This window comes from Olea europaea, chromosome 3 (assembly GCF_002742605.1).
Source record: "Olea europaea var. sylvestris chromosome 3, O_europaea_v1, whole genome shotgun sequence".
NCBI lineage: Eukaryota > Viridiplantae > Streptophyta > Magnoliopsida > Lamiales > Oleaceae > Olea > Olea europaea.
This window is the reverse complement of record NC_036239.1, coordinates 21,864,263-21,877,524: the sequence shown is the minus strand read 5'-3', so window position 1 is coordinate 21,877,524 and position 13,262 is coordinate 21,864,263.

The following is a 13,262-nucleotide window of genomic DNA, read 5'->3' as shown; positions in this document are numbered from 1 at the left end:
TGGTGATGGTGTGGTGAATTTTGCAAAGTTCAAGCAGATGATGAAAGGGGGTGGATTTGCTAATTAATTTAATGTGTGTGCGTGCATGTTTTTCCTGAAACTTTTTATAGGTTATGTAAATATATTCATTCATAGAATCATAGCGCTGTGCTGTGCACCAAATTCAAGCATTCTTCATGTGAAACCATCATTCTCATTATTATTATTGTTGGCCTCGAAAATTGGACCTTTTACGTGGCCAACTGAGAGCTACTCAACGTATTTCTCCTTGCGCACAATCAACGTACGGTTAGACGCACAAGGTCGGGACCAGCGGGGGTGGCAGCGACTGTATACACTCCGACGGTCAAGTCAGGTCCAGGTGGTCGGAATAGTATCCAGGGGTTGTGCAAAATAATAAGGGGGAGGAGAAAATATATATGCTTTCTATGGTGTGCTTTGTAGTAAGAGTTTCATTACCTTTGCCTCTTGCCAACCATTGGGTATTTATAGGTGAGATGAACCGTTGGATGTGGGGCACGTGTATACATCTGACGGTATGAGGTGTCTGCTCATAGGCGTCAATTAGCCGCGTCTGTAGAGTGGGCGGGTACTTGCTTCTCCCGAGTTGAGTTGACATAAAGTTGATAAGTCACATCAACTAACCTCATGGAGACGTCAAATCAATTTAAACCTTAAAGGCAGAAAGGATCTTGGCAAAGATCTCCTTCTGAAATTGACGGCAAATCTTCTGATAGAGGTCCCCGGAGTGCATTTCGCCTCGACCTCAAGGGCGAGGATGCTTCGGTCAGTTCAGCAAGATCGCCTATGTCTCGCAGATTGGGGAGATCACTTTAAACCACTTCGGGCGGGTGTCTAGCAGACCAGAGTGTGTGGTGATGGACATTCCGAGATGATTCAGATAGGGTCGTAACAGTAGTCCCCCAAGTCCAGGTATGAATATTTATGTCATGGGTGGACTTACCTTCCCGACCGGATGTGTATGCCTTGGTACGTGGACCGTGACTTGTGGGAATTTTGGGCCGATCTTCTGCATTCGTCAAAGTGATGATCTTAGGCAGATGCTCTAAAGTTTCGGTACTGCGTAAGGGAAACAATTACTCATGTGAGACCGAAGTGCTGCAAGATAGGATGATGCGTAGAAAGAAGGTCAACGCAGCGACCGAGGCGATGACCTACAGTGGACTCGCTTCAGGTGCGTCTAAGCTTTGTAAAGTTGAGTGAGGAGTTATCTGCCACTGGTGCACTGACCTATAGGGGACGACGCGTTGGGAGATGGCTAAAACTCTATAAAGCTTAAGAGGGAACGTAGCGACCGAGACAATGACCCACAGGGGATTCCGCATCAGGTGCGTTTAAGCTTTGTAAAGCTGAATGAGAAGCTCATCTGCCACCGGTGCGCTGACCCACGGGGGATGACGCGTTGGGAGATGGCTAAAACTCTGTAAAGCTTAGAAGGGAACGCAGCGACCTAGACGATAATCCACAGGGGACTTCGCATCAGGTGCGTTTAAACTTTGTAAAGTTGAGTGAGGAGATCGACCCGAGGCGGGCATCTGACGTTAAATGATTTGACAGCTGTCGCGTATTTCCAAGGTGACAGTTGGGTGCCATGCCCATTCCCCTAAAAGGTTGCTGCGGCTACTTATTCTCGACGGCTGGTGGTGATCGAGGTGACGCGTTTTATACGAGCGTGAGGGTCACAGCAAGATCTTAGGCGTAGATCAAATATGGCGTTTCATTTCAACGGTCTAGATTGATGATGCGACGAACGGCCCAAATTGATTGCATTTGAATTCAACGGTGGAGATCAGCTGGAGCGTTCTATAAAAGGCAGACTTTGAGCGTCTTTGAAGCTTTTCATCCAAGTGCAAATGGAAAATTTACTTTGCTCTCAAATCATTCGCGATTTCCAATATTTTTCGAGCGTTTTCGGTGAGAAACATCAATTTTCGGCGACCTTACTCCATTTCCTGACCATTTCCGGCTGGGGAAACCTCTGAATTCATAAGTTTCAGTAACTTTTGGAACATTTATTTTCTAAAAAATGGCTTCTGAGGGAAGTTCTGGTTCGGGGAGGGGGCTAGAATTTGTGAGGATGGACGAGCCCATTGTGGCGATCTCCTCCGATATAGTCGAAGCGATACTTGGGGGGGAGAGTATGTGGAAGAGGCCGGATAGCCCGGTTGATACTTCTATGCACTGGGGGCGTCGGATTACCCATCCAGACTAAAGGAGGCCGACCTAGAGAGACTTAGGGTAAAATATAGGATTCCAGATAGCATAAATCTGATTCTCCCCGAGCTTGAAAAGAGGGCCTGCTACCCTAGGCCGGGGTGCTTGGCCATAAGTGAGGCGATCCTTAGAGCCGGCCTTAGGCTTCCAATTGACCCTTTTTTTAGGATGGTACTTAGGTCCTATGGATTAGCTTCGACCCAACTCAATCCGAACTCTTGGAGCCAAATGGTGGGCTCCTGGATGTTGTGAAAAGAGGCGTCACTTGGGATTGAGATGCCCTTCTCCGTCTTTCAGACCCTTTATATCCCTAAAGTAATAGCCAGGGGGATAAGACCAGGGGCTGGTATTACCTTACTTCATGGGGTTTCCATGCTCCATTCGTGTTCGATCTGTCGAGCTCCATCAAAGAGTGGAAGAGCTCATGGTGCTGAGCCGCAGGACAATGGGACATGATGGAGGGGGACCCCCTGGCACCTCTTACGGTCCCCACAAGTACTCGACACTCAGTGAGTATCGCAGTTGTGTTTCTTTATATTTCTCTTCGATTCGGATTGCGACTAACATTTGTATATCTCTTGAAGGTACTCTTCCTCGGTGCGAACTGTCTTCTAAAGACTTCAACACCATTTGCATCATCTATCAGCTGCCTCAGAAGAAGAGGTCATGCCATTGGCTGATCAGAAAAAATCAACACTTCGTTACACAAGACCTGATGGCATCCCAAGGTAACTGTCCCAAAGCCTTTACCCTTAAATATTTCTGAACTCTTTACACTTGTACTAATTCATCATTTGTTCCTTGCAGACAACTTCAACAAGAAGATGCCCATACGCCACGACTTTAAGACCATCCAAAAGATGATGGCAAAGGCACGGGCGCTGAAGGCATCCTGCTCTGCCTACAAGAAGCAAATGGAGGACCTGGTGGATGCAAGTAAAAGGCTCCAGCCTCCGACGGAGGAGGAGGTGCCAGAGGACCCCGAGGCCGACCTGTTGCGGAAGGGCAAAAAAAGTGTTGTCCCTTTAAAACGCCCAACTGTGGTGAGGCCACCCCCCATTCTGAAGTAGACTACAATCCCAACCGGGGTGGTCATTCCGGAGAAAAGGCCTGCACCAGCAGCGGCTGCTATTGCTCCGGCCACTTGCTGCCATGCCTATTGCCCAAGTGCCGGGGCAGTAGAGGATAAAGAAGGCCCATCCCTCTAAGGAGGTCGACTTTTTGGGCATCAACACGGAGGAGCCGATGAAAGAAGTGTTGGAGGCTCTTCCTCCAGAAACGGCTACGGTAGTGGTGGTCTACAACAAATACTGGTCCGAAGAGTGGAGGGACCACATCGCTTCCTGCACAGCCGAAAACCTGGTGGCGGCCAACAGTGCCTGCGTGGCCCAGGCTCTCAGCACAGCATCCAACTCGAGGGCTTGGTGAAGGATCTGAACGCTAAAAGAGAGGACCTCGACAAGCGCCTCGAGGAGGTAATGCAGTATGGGGACTCTGTGAGAGAGGCCCGAGCCAAGGCCACTGAAGAGGAGAAGGGACGGAAGGAGGCCGAGGCCCAGCTGACTGCCGCCAGAGCAGAATTGGAGCGGCTGAAGAAAGAGCTATATGAGGTGGAGTGCCAGGTGGCCGCCATGAGTCGGCAAGTGGATCGTGCCAACGAGTACCACCGACTCGCCACGGAGGCTCTGGAAGCCTCAAACAAAGAAAAGGTGGAGCTGAGGCAAAAGTCGGAGGCTCAATTTGAGGAGATCGCCTCCTTGAAGGAGGAGTTGAAGTCAGCAGGGGAGATGGCGGCTCAGAATTTCATTGACCACTTCGAAGAGCACCCCCTGTACGACGACTTCGCCAACTTTTAGGCCTCCTAGAGTGCCCAAGGCTTGCTGGGTCGATTGAAAGAAGTCCATCCCACTCTGGACATCTCTTCTTTGGAGGTAGAGTTCGGGGACCCAACTGGAAGCCGCCCTAATAGGCTTGCTGAAGAAGCTCCAGAGGCCCCGGAGGCGGTCGAGGCAGGAGCGATCTGAGAAGATCCTCCAGTAGAATAGGGCCAACTTTTTGTAATGGCTTTAACCTTTTTGTATTTCAAATTCAAGTAAATGAAATGAAATTTTTTGTTAAGTATTGGTGCTTCTGCTATCTTATTGTATTGATCTGTTTACCCTTGTATGAACATTCAAGACTAAGAGCCTCTTAACAATAACCAGTTAATAACAGAAGATCGGATCACTTAAGTTAATATAAAGCGAACCACTAAAATAAACATGAGTGCCTCTTAACGTTAATCAATTAACAATCTGAGATCGGTTCACTTAAGTACACATATTAAAGGACTGAGGAAACAATTTACTAATCGATGTGGCACAAAATCGAAGTTTCATTACTTTGAAAAATTACACCACACTTTACTAAGGCAATTTCAGCACTTAGTAAGCTAGGGAATTTACAATTGAGATCAGATCAAAACACCCATTCATTAGACAATATTGAGATTGGATCGGAACAAAGGCTCATCATTGATAGTACTTCCTCAAGTGTTCGATGTCTCATTGATGAGGTAGTGTCTTTCTTGCCATGTCTTCAATTTCGAAAGTGTCAGGTCGGGATTCTCTGCGGATGCGGTAAGGGCCCTCCCAGTTCGGTCCAAACACTCTGGACCCTGTTGGTTTTGAAGATTGGAAGACCCTTCTTAGGACGGGGTCTCCCAAGTGAAGAGTTCTATTTCTGACCTTGGAGTTATAATAGCGGGTCATCTTTCAATGATACTTTGCCAAGTTCACTTGGGAAGCATCCCTCATTTCTTCAAGGAGGTGGAGTTCGCCTATTCGAGTCTCGTCGTTGCTAATCTCATTGAAGTGTATCCAACAGTGTGATGGGATCCCGACCTCGATCGAGCTCATGGCCTCGACTTCGTAGGTCATTGAGAATGGTATTTTCCCTGTTGCAGTTCGGCTAGATGTTCTGATGGCCTAGAGGACGTGGGGGAGTTCGTCCACCCAAGCCCCTTTTGAGGTGTCAAGCTTCATTTTCAGGGTTTGTTTGATAGTCTTGTTCACTGCCTCAACTTGTCCATTTGCCTGAGGGTGATGAGGCGTTGAGAAGTCTTTCTTTATGCCTAGCTCGTCGCATAATTCTCGTATCTTCCTGTTGTTGAACTGTCTTCCATTGTCGGATACTAAGGAGTGGGGAATGTCGAACCTACAAATGATGTTCTTCCAGGCGAATTTAGTAGTGTTTGCCTCGGTGATCCTGGCAAGGGGTTCAGCCTTGACCCACTTAGTGAAGTAGTCAATGGCAACAATGGCAAAAGTTGCACTTCCTCTTCCTTTTGGGAGTGGACCAATGAAGTCAATGCCCCACTTGGCAAATGGCCAAGGGCTGGTTATTATGGAGAGGCTCTGAGAAGGCTGTCTTTGAATATTTGAGAAGCCCTGGCACTTGTCACATTTCTGGACAAACTGGCAAGCGTCCATTTTCAGGGTCGGCCAAAAGTAACTTTGACGGAGAACCTTGTGTGTCAAAGCCGTTCCTCCGGAGTGATTTCCATAGATTCCCTCATGGATTTCCCTGAGGATGTATGTGGCCTCTTCGCCTCCCACGCATCGGAGAAGTGGCGAGGCGAAGCCTTTCTTGTAAAGAGTTTCTTCTTGTAGGACGAAGTGTGCAGCCCTTCTTCTTAACTTCCGCGCCTCGCTTTTAGAAGCAGGCAGTGATTGATCCTTCAGATAGGCGATGATAGGCTGCACCCATAATGAGGTGTCTTCTATCCATAGTACCTCTTCACCTCCGGAAGTGGAGGGCTTTGATAAATGCTCAATAGGGACAACCTTTAGCAACTCTGAATCCTTACTACTGGCCAGTTTTGAAAGGGCGTCTGCATGTGTATTTTCTAGGCAGGGGTGCCTTCTATCCATAGTACCTCTTCACCTCCGGAAGTGGAGGGCTTTGATAAATGCTCAATAGGGACAACCTTTAGCAACTCTGAATCCTTGCTACTGGCCAGTTTTGAAAGGGCGTCTGCATGTGTATTTTCTAAGCGGGGGACTTGAGTCAGTTCGAACCTTTCAAAATGAGGAACTAGGTCCAGAACCAACTTCAAGTATGCAACCATGCTACCGTCCTTGGCCATGAAGTTCCCATTGACCTGATTCACTATAAGTTGAGAATCACTGCTCGCCAGGAGCCTTCTGACCTGCATCTCTTAAGCAAGTCTAAGACCTGCCAGAATGGCGTCGTATTTAGCAGCGTTATTCGAGGCTTCGAAGCCAAACCTTACTGCACAGTTTAGCTTGTAACCTTCCGGGCTTTCCAAGATGATCCCTGCCCCAGAGCCAGTCTCTCCTGAGGACCCATCTACGAACAATTTCCATGTGGGGGGCTCGACTGCTTCCATTGTCGCCTCCATTTCTGGGGCTTTGGTAAACTCAACCATAAAGTCTGTAAGAGTCTGGCCCTTGATGGCGTGTCGAGATCGGAACAATAGATCGAACTCACTGAGCTTGATTGCCCATTTTAGCAGGCATCCTGATGCGTCTATTTTCTGCATCACCTGCTTCAATGGGAAGTTGGTGAGAACTTTGATTGAGTGGGCCTGAAAGTATGATCTCAATTTTCTTGAGGCTGTGATAAGGGCGAGTGCTAGTTTCTCCATGTCTGGGTAGCGTGTTTCAGCTGGGAGAAGTGCTTTGCTGACATAGTACACTGGCAGCTGGCGCTCACTTTCTTTTCTGGCTAGGACAGTGCTGACTGCCATGTCCAAAACCGTTAAGTATAGCATAGTGACTCATGTGGTTGAGGTTTTGACAGGAGGGGTGCCTCTACGAGGTACTTTTTCAGCGCTTGGAAGGCTTCCTCACATTCAGAAGTCCATTGGAATTTCTTTCCTTGCTTAAGCACATTGAAGAAAGGCAAGCTTTTATCCGTGGCTCTGGAGATGAAGCGACTGAGTGTGGCTATCCGACCATTGAGGCTTTGGACCTCCTTTGGTTTCTGAGGTGATCTCATCTCTAGCAAGGCCATTATTTTCACTGGATTTGCTTCAATTCCCCTTTGATTGATAATATATCCCAAGAACTGACCCAAAGCCACTCCAAAGGTGCATTTGAGGAGATTCAACTTCATCTTATATTTTCTAAGTATCTGAAAAGTTTGGTCGAGGTGACTTACGTGTTCGGCTACCTAGAGGCTTTTGACTAACATGTCGTCCACGTAGACCTCCATGGTTTTGCCAATGAGTTCGGTAAACATCATGTTGACTAGCCTCTGATATGTTGCTCCGACATTCTTCAATCCGAAGGGCATGACTTTGTAGCAGTACAGACCTCTATCCGTAATAAACGACGTAGTTTCCTCATCAGGTTGGAACATGGGTATCTGGTTGTATCCTGAGTACGCGTCCATGAAGCTCAGCAGTTCGTGTCCAGCAGTGGAATCCACAAGTTGGTCTATCCTTAGAAGTGGGAAGCTGTCTTTAGGGTACGCCTTATTCAAGTTCGTGAAGTCTACGCATACCCTCCACTTTTCCTTGGGCTTTTTCACCAGGATCGGGTTGGATATCCACTTCGAGTAGATGGCTTCCCTTATGAAACCACTGCAGCTAAGTTTATTTACTTAGTCTTTCAGTGCCTCGTACCTCTCCGGATTGAGGGCACGTCTCTTCTGTCGATGGGGGGCACAAGAGGGGTTGATGTTAAGATGGTGGCAACTGATCCTTGGATCTATTCCTACCATGTCTTCATGCTTCCAAGCAAAGACATCCAAGTTCCTTTTCGGGAAGCTTATCATCTCTTCTTTTGCTTTGGGGGACAATGTCTTCTCTATACGCAAGACCTGACTGGGGTCTTCTGGGTTGGCGGAGAAAGTTTCTAATTCTTCCATTGGGGTTATATTTGGTTTAGAGTCAATTATTCGGGGATCTAACTCATCAAGAGGGTGCCCTTGTTCAGGGGCCTCTTCAATGTCGACATCTTCCTCTTATTCAGAGGTATGCCCTTGTTCAGGGGTGTCGAGCATTTCCACATCTGTACTGGTTTTAGTGAGAACCTCAGTTAGGATTACATTAACAGTTCGGGGCTCCGACTTTCGTAGCGAGTTTAAGTAGCATGCCCTGGAGCCCATCTGATCGCCTTGGACCATTGCAATCCCATGTTCAGTTGGGAATTTCATACACAAGTGGAGCGGGTCTGCCCAATACTCCATGATAGGTCGATTTGTGGTTTATCACTAAGAATTCCATGAAGCGTTGGGCCACTAGGGGTGCCGAACCCATCTCAACGAGCAGAGTGATCCGCTCTTGTGGGACGATGTTGTCCCCAGTAAATTCGAATAGTGGGTTGATCATGGGGATCAACCAATGTTCAAGCTGCATTTTGTCAAAAGTGGAGCCGAATAATATGTTCACCGAACTGCCATTGCCAACGAGCATGCGTTTGAGCCCATTTCTGGCTACTACGGCTCTCACAACCAGTGCATCGCAATGAGGATGGTGAACTCCTTGGGCATCTTCCTGGGAGAAGGTAATTGGGGCCATCCTGTTGGCCTCTTGGGACTCGTTGACAATGTAAGTGATCATTGGTGGGTCATTTGCTTCCCTTGTATAATTCCTTTAGGCATTCCTGGTGTTGCCACCGATATGGGGTCCCCCAATGATGGTGTCAATTTCCCTGATGATTTGGCCCCCAGAAAATGGGGCCTGATCTCTTTGCCTGGACTCTCCTTGGTCCCTTGATTCTCTTCTCCGGGGTGACTGCTCTCTGTGCCTTCGATCTCCCCTGTTCGAAGAGATAGATCTGTGAGGATATTCATTCCTCCTGGAGGGATGTGGGTCGGTCTGGTCTGGGTGTTGAGGAGCGTCTCTGCATTCGCTAGTGTCATGCCCATAGAGTTGATGGAAAGTGCAAAACCTTACCCTTCCAAGGGCCTATTTCCTCGCTTCTTCTTCTTTTTCTTGCTATCGTTTCTTCTAGATGGCCCCGCTTCGCCAAGAGCATTTTTATATGCCGATACCGACACTGCATTTAGTGTGACGGAAGCCAGTACCTATCCAAATGTGGGAGCTATCGTGTGTCCTGCTTGCGTTGCGGGTCCTCGACCTACCTGCCTTTGAGGTAGAGGGAGTCCCTGCGCGGCACGGTTTCGGTGATCAATCATTAATTCACTCACGATTTCAACTCTCATCATTTCCACGAGTTCGTCATAGGTAGAAGGATTCTTGCTGCGCACGTCCCTCCAGAACAAAGTGTTCAAATTGAAGCCGCCTTTCAGGGCTGAAAGAGCTTCTTTGTCAGTGACCTGTTTGCAGTATGTGATTTTGTCCATAAACCTGGCGAGATAGCTTTTCAGCGTCTCTCTAGGGGCCTGCGTTATGTCTTGCAGGCGTTGCACTGGGGCCGCTCCTTCTCTTCGCGAGAGGTATTGATTCAAGAATGCCTTCTTCAAATCTGGCCAACTTCTAATGCTTTAGGGAGGAAGCCTGCTGTACCACACTTCGACGGCTCCGCCTAGTGTTAAATGGAAGGCTCTGCATTTCAAAGCAGGCGAGGCTCCCCTGAGACTCATTTGTGTCATATACTTGGTGAGATGCTTCTCCGGGTCCCTCTTTCCTTCATATTTGGGGATCTTAGGAGGCATTAAATTTGCTGGCATTGGGAAACTTCAGATCTCCCTTGAGAAAGGGAGATTATCATCATCATCGTCAAAAGGGAGATTATCATCATCATCGTCAATCTCATAAAACCAACAGGGCCCATCTGACCCTTCATCATCTTGAATGTTCTGGGGAGGTGGAGGTACTTCTCCTCAACTCCCCAATCGACTAGGTTCCTCCTGTCCCTCCTATTTCTAGGAGGAGGAGGAGCCCGTTCTTGTTCCTGATCTGGCTGAACTGATCTTCTCACTGGGCTGACCCTATTGCTAGGATCCTCCCCTATCCGGTCGAAGATGCTTACCGACCTTTGTTCCTCATATTCTTGAGGAAGATTGTCCCCCAAGTGTGGTTCTGATAGCTAGTTCCCTTGCACATAAGATGTGGCTTCGGCGTCCACTTCTCTTTCAAAGTGGCGTTCTGTGTGCTGGCTCATATGGTCTTGGAACAAGATATAGGGGCTTCCTGTACCGGGTAAGATCCTTGGGGCATTTGATAGCCCCGATGACCCTGGACTTGCATGAGAAGTTCATGCATCGCCATATTCTGAGCTGCGATGTTCCTCATCCCCGCCGCTATCTGAGCCATCCCTTTAGTGAGCATGACTGTTCTTGCGCCTCGGCGACGCCGGTGATGGGGTCTCTGGTGAGTAACATTGTTATGGAGCACCTCCTTTTCAAAGGTCTCTCTTATGGGGTTGTCGTCTTCATGGCTATAAATCATCATATCTCCTTTTTCAAGGGTGATGAGAACTTAGATTATAACTCGACTTTGTTCTTTTTCAAGAAAGTGCCCTTTTCAGGGTTAGTCGCTAGTTTTCTGATGAATTCTCTGGCGAAGAATGCAGAACTTTGAACGGGAAGTGGTTCCCACAGACGGCGCCAATCTGTTGACCTCAAAAATTGGACCTTTTACGTGGCCAACCGAGAGTTACTCCACGTATTCCTCCCTGCGTACAATCAACGCACGGTCAGACACACACGGTCAGGACCAACGGGGGTGGTGGCGATCGTATACACTCTGACGGTCAAGTCAGGTCCAGGTGGTCGAAATAGTATCCAGGGGTTATGCAACATAATAAGGGGGAGGAGAAAATATATATGCTTACTATGGAGTGCTTTGTAGTAAAAGTTTCATTACCTTTCCCTCTTGCCAACCCTTGGGTATTTTTAGGTGGGATGAACCGTTGGATGTGGGGCACGTGTATACATCTGACGGTATGAGGTGTCTGCTCATAGGCGTCAATCAGCCTCGTCTGTAAAGTGGGCGGGTAATTGCTTCTCCCGAGTTGAGTTGACATAAAGTTGATAAGTCACATCAACTATCCTTATGGAAACGTCAAATCAATTTAAACCTTAAGGGCAGAAAAGATCTTGGCAAAGATCTCCTTTTAAAATTGGTGACGGATCTTCTGACAGAGGTCCCCGGAGTGCACTTCGCCTCAGCCTCAGGGGCGAGGGCGCTTCGGTCAGTTCAGCAGGATCGCCTATGTCTCGCAGATTGGGGAGATCACTTCGGAACCACTTCGGGTGGGTGTCTAGCAAACCGGAGTGTGTGGTGATGGACATTCCGAGGTGGTTCAAATAGGGGCATAACAATTATTATTATTATTATTATTTATTATTATTTTTTTATTTTTGGGTGGGCATAGGATACAATGGGAATTTCAACTTGATGAATATGAACTTCTCTTTCTGTTTATTATGTTGAAATCAATCTAACCAATCAGAAATTTAGTCATAGGAAATCCAATGTAGATCTCGCTTCACACTCAAACCAGTTTTTATGATAAAGTTTGGAAAATACATGAGTGTTCAGGTTGTCTTAGTTTGTTCGACGGGCTATAGTTGTGTATGTTGTCGCATATTGCTTATGGCTGGCTATATGGCTCTATTTCTACATCTAAATTTGAATTTAGGCCCTTGCTCATTGGGTAATTAGGATTAAAATTTACACCAGCTGATCGTATCAACTGTTTTCAGATTTCTACGCGAAAATTTTCACGACTCTCTTCCCCTTCGTTTCTCACTCTCTTGTGAAAAAACGCTACAAATCTTCAATTGGAATCACATTCCATTTGTCGTTAAAACCGCTGGGCCGACTTTCACCCTTTAATGGTTTTTATTTGTCAAGCGAGACGTTGCTCCACTCGAAATCCCCTTGCTCTTTCCTATCGAACAGAAAAGCACAAAATTAGAGATATAAATCTCTCGAGTCCAAAAGCATAAATCATCATATTAAACAAGCCTAAAATGATGGTGAAAAGTGCTTGAATTTGGTGAACAACACTATGAATGAATATATTTATATAGCCTATAAAAGTTTCAGGAAAAATACACACACACACATTAAATTAATGCAGCAGATCCACCCCCTTTTCATCATCTGCTTAAACTCTGCAAAATTCACCACACCATCTCCCTTGCCCAACTGAGGCCAAGACCGATTTCAGTCCATCAAAGATGATAATCCATTCACCATTTTCATCAAATACATTGAATGCATCTTGCATAACAAAAATACTTGCAACAACAAATCCAATGATTTTAACAACAAATATTACTAGGAACAACGAAGGTAGTAGAAGTGATATCAGAATAAAAGTTGGAAAAAAATTCTGAATTACCTCTATTAGTTCTCTCCATGTGAACGGACTGAGAAAATACCCTTGGCGGAACTTCAATTTCAGATCAATTTTCATTTGGGTTTAGGGTTCACGCGATTTGGAAATCTAAGATTTGAAAGATGAAAATGGTTTTTGCTATGGATCTGCTTTGCTGTATATGGTTTTCATCTCGTGTTTTCAGATTAAAATGGCGTGTTGGGAATATGGTAATTAATTACGTGACATTTAAATTCTGAGTTGTATTTGTTTAACGGTCATGTGTGCAAAACTGTCATCAACTTAGGCGCTTCGCATAGACGAAAGTTGCTCGGTGAGTGACGGAGTGCAACTTTATAAAGTTTGGTGAGTAAATAGGGTGCAAACTAAAATACAGTGAGTGAAATGTGACATTATGTAAAGTTCAGTGAGTATTCAAACAATTAGCTCTTTTAGTTTACATCATTAAAAGCTTAAACATTTTGAAAATAATAAAATAGAAAAGAAAAAGCATGACAAGGGTATTTTCGACAAAAAAGCAAAGCCAATATTCGTGCAGATTTTTACTTGAAACTAGTTACATATCCTTGAAGATATACAATATTTCTCTATTCCACATAATTGACTTAAATATCGTGGGACACGGGAAAACTCCTCTAATTGTGTGTGTCTGTGGGTAAATTTGCTGGACTTGGTTGAGAATTAGGCTTAGATGGGCCCAACAAAATAGTAAGTCTACTTATTCAAATGAAAAAGCCTCGCCCGACCCGACCCGACCCGACTCAA